The sequence below is a fragment of the Camelus ferus genome, chromosome 16, assembly GCF_009834535.1.
Source record: "Camelus ferus isolate YT-003-E chromosome 16, BCGSAC_Cfer_1.0, whole genome shotgun sequence".
NCBI classification, from domain to species: domain Eukaryota; kingdom Metazoa; phylum Chordata; class Mammalia; order Artiodactyla; family Camelidae; genus Camelus; species Camelus ferus.
This window is the reverse complement of record NC_045711.1, coordinates 17,342,670-17,346,924: the sequence shown is the minus strand read 5'-3', so window position 1 is coordinate 17,346,924 and position 4,255 is coordinate 17,342,670. Positions and strand designations below refer to the sequence as shown.

Below are 4,255 nucleotides of genomic sequence, written 5' to 3'. Positions count from 1 at the left end.
GAGCATCTCTCTGGCCAAGTGTTGGTCCCAGGGCCTACCTGGCTGGAGCGAAGGAAACGTTGAGGGAAAATGGGCCAACAAAATATATCAAATACTGTGTCTGCAGCAAGGCTGCTCTGTCTTTTAATTTTACCTTCCTTTTAAAATGAAGCAATACAACCAGTTTGGTGTGGCGCAGGAATGTACAAATAGAACAGAATAATCTATAGAAATTTTAAAAATTTAAAAATATCTGATGCATTGGTGCAGGTGGGCTAAACCTTTGAAATTAAGTGTAAGGCAATTTTTCTGTCCTTTTCTTTCTCCTCATCCCTACTTTTTCTTTCTAAGAAATGACACTTTGCCAACAAAAAATACTCTTGCCCCAGTTTTTCTAAAAATGTATGCTGCTTTTGTTTTCTCAATATTGAGGGGAACAAGTGCTCATTAATCTGAAATAAATAAGCTGAGGGTTAAAACTGACGACTGATAAATCTGCTTTTATAACAAAAAGATTGTAATGATAAAATATTATCTGACAGTTTTATGACCTTTTACAATTTGACTTATGAATAAATGAAAAGAGGATTTATTAACTTACATAAGAAACCTGGACATCAGTGAAAGTTCAAAATTAATGAAGTTTGCATAGAACTAATTCTTAGGCTAGAATATCTACAAAATAGGTTCGTGGAAGTAAAATTCTTGAAAGAAGAGGAATCTAAGGGATTTCATAGTATCTGCTTGGCATTAAATTAATGTTACCTTTAGGAGATTTAAGTGAATAGAAAGGTGGTGTGTTTCTGCCTTAGCCAAGGAGGCAAGACTCATTTAAGACAGTTACGTTGAAACTCATGCTGAAATGTGGATCTCTAGGGTTAAGTACTGATTTCACTGGTTCACAGTAGCAAGGGAAACTCACAGGAGAGGAGGTGGGTGCGCGCTGTGGCCCTAGCCTGTCCTCCGGCCAGTGGCTCTGAGAAAGGATTTGACCCCCACCAGTGAACAGAGAGCAGGACCACGTGTTAGCGCAGCCCCGTCGGCTGCCGCACACTGAGCCTTACCAGATTGCAGAGGATGAGCAAGGCTGATTTCAGAGTAGGAGTAAGATAAAAGCAAGTGGTTTTTTGTTTGTTTGTTTGTTTGTTTTTTTTTAACTCTGCAGAACTAGGAAAAGAGAGTATAGGTCCCAACAGAAGGAAAACATACCATTGAAAGTGATGGGAAAAGGTTCAGATTTTTTTCCCTCAGAAAAACAGTATGAGGCTTCCTCCAAGATATGGCTTCTTTGAAATGAGGTGTGAAAAGCCTTATGGAGCAACTGACAGTTTAAAAGAGAAGAGAATGAAACAGGGGACCCCTTAAGGAAACTGAAGTGACAGTAGTGGAATCACAGTGCACTGTCTTCAAAGAGCAGAACACAAGCTGCAGAACATGGAATCCTAGATGGTGGACAGCACCTGAGAAGACAGCGCAAAGGGCAGAGAAAATGTAAAAACAGGAAATATTTTGAGAGGAGATTATAGATGCAGGGGATAGAGAAGTATAATTATCCATCCATTTGCTGGTAATTATTCACCATATGGAAGGGTGAATGCACTCCTGGAAAAGGTCTAGAACAAAAGGAACAGAAGCAATGTTGAAAAATATACCGGAACACTTTTCCATACTGGTTGAAAAGTGTTCTTTTATAATTATTTTAATCTCCTCTGTTCCTGGCCTATGTCCCTGTTCTTCACAGCTTTAAGGATGTGAGCAATTTAATTCAATACAAACTTTTTGATCATAGGTTAGCCAGTCTCACAGGTTAAAAATAACTCGCTGAACTTTAATTTGTATTTCTCTTACTATGAAAAATGTTATTTTCACTTGTTTAGGAATGACATTTCGTTTTTAACACTGTTTTGTTCTGTACCTGTTTTCTACTGTGCTGTAGCTCTTCTTCTTCTTCTTCTTTTTTTTTTTTTTTTTTTTTTTTCCGTAACCGTAGCTTTTCGGATGACAGGGAGAGCTGGCGGCAGAGCGTGATTCCGGGGGAAGTGCCCAGGAGACCTCAGATGCGAAAATGACGCTCATCTCGGCCTTCCTGGAGTTGCAGGATAAAACCCCAAGTAGCTTAGACTCCCTGGTTCGTTAGGTGGGAAAAAGCAGGTGGTCATGACCTCGACGTGACTTGAACACGCAACCTTCTGATCTGGAGTCAGACGCGCTGCCATTGCGCCACGAGGTCGCGAGGAAAAGCTGACTTTTGATCTTTTAAGGCTCTTCCCTCCTGCACATCCCAGTCGCTTTCCTATTATTGCTCCTTCGTTTTTCGGGTGAACTTCAAGTCAAACGATAGGAAAGGAGCGAGGGGCGGGCGCTGGGCGCGGCTGCGCGAGCCCCGGGACCCCCAACCCAGGCTGCAAGGCTGCAAAACCCGAATCCGGGTCCGCGGAAGGATGGAGGGAGTGGTGGTGCAGGAAAGGGTTAAAGGCGAAAACCAAACCCGGACTCTGCGGGCACACCTGGGAAGGGACTTGGCAACTTAGTATAAAAACTGCGCTCTTGGGTCCGCCCCTCCGGCCCCGCCCCTACTCCCACCCCTTCCCAATTGTAAAGCTAAAAGTCATTTTCGAAAATTTGAACATTATAGAAGAGTGTAGTAAAAATCAAAATCTATAATCCCATCACCAGCTGTGAAGCATTCTGTCGTATTTCTCTCCAGATTTCCTTCCTCCCAGGTATACACAGGTGTCCACCTGTGTTTGCTAAACCTTCTTCACTGTAGAATATAGCAAAGCTGCAGAAAACGGCACAACACAGAGGTAACAGGCTGCGCTCACCTGCCCCACCAGACGGCCAGCCCCCGCAGAGCATGAAACTGCCTTCCTCTCCCGCCAGCAACCAGTCGTGACGTTTACTGAAAGCTTCTTTGCTTTTCTTTAGTTTATTACCCAAATGTGCATCCAAACACACTATAGTTGTGTTGTCTGATGTACATGTTACTTTTAACTCGCCCCTTTCTCCTCACATCCTCCCCTCACCCCAACGAAATGACATGGTGACCCTCTTGGCTCAGGGTTTCAGGACGTTTGCGTTGTCACCGTGTCTCCTGACCCAGGATGTTAACTTGGATCATTTAGTTAGCATGCTTTCTCCTGTGGTCCTCCACTATATACTACTATTTCCCTCTTGGTAATTAATAAATATTTTGGGGGTAAATGCTTTCAGACTATGCAAATACCCTGTTTCTTTTCACACTTGCACCCACTAATTTTAGCATCCGTCTTGACTGCAACAACTATTACTATGGTGTTTGTCTCATGGTGATTTTCTATTCCCTCTTTTCCTTCTACATTGATTATAATTCTTCTATGAGAAAGAATGGTTCTACTCTCCCATTTACTTATTATATACTATATATTCAATTATTTGTTTGCATCAATACAGATTCATGGATATTTTTAAATTCCATCTGTTTAATCCATAGAACATAATTTATTATATTGTTTCTGAAAATTTCTCAGCTTTGTCTATTGTAAGCTCCTTCAGGTTGGCTCCTTTTGACCTCTGCCACCCTATTTTTAGCACTTCCATAGTTTCTGGCACAAGATGTTCCAGGCTTGTCTTGTAGTTTCCCTAAACCAGCCCTGGAATCAACCATTTCTCCAAGGAGTCCTGGTTCCTGTTGCTGGAGAATGGTGCTTAGAAATTCAGATCTGGGTGTTAGATGTGCTCATTGCAATGTGATGTCATTCTCTTTTTCATTCTTTGTAACTTCTCTGACACTGAGAAGCCCAGCTCTCATTAGCTACATGTACTTATTATAAATACACGTACAGGTATACACACGTGTGCATTTATGTGTGTTTCAGAATCACTAACCTGTGCACCTGTAAGAAAAGATTGACTAAGAGGATTTACTTTGTATGTGTACAGTTTTTTGTCTTTAGCTTTACAGTCAAAATATTGTTTTGCACAGTTATTTAGGTTAGTTCTTCTCTTCCCCAAGCTCTTCACTCTTGGTTCTATTATTTCTCCATAGTACAGTTGGGTTGTTATTTTTGTATTCCATTTCAGGTTCACGCAGGCATACACTGCTTGATAGTTTATTATTTTCTATAAATGTTTGCATTTGTAAAACACTACCTCAGTTCTAAGTGCCAGAGCTGTATGAAAGGTACCAGAAACTGTGTCACTCTCTTGTCATCTCTATTTCCCTGACCCACTGCCCCTTTCTTTCCACCCACCCCTGTAGGTAACTAATCTTTTCAGTTTCTGGTTGATCCTTCCT

General features: G+C 41.5%; 1 non-coding gene across 1 annotated transcript; it reads right to left on the bottom strand.

Moving 5' to 3' along the window:
- Positions 1–2,137: 2,137 nt before the first annotated feature.
- On the bottom strand, positions 2,138–2,209 carry TRNAW-CCA. Its single transcript has one exon. It is a non-coding gene; the product is annotated as a tRNA-Trp (tRNA).
- Positions 2,210–4,255: the final 2,046 nt, after the last annotated feature.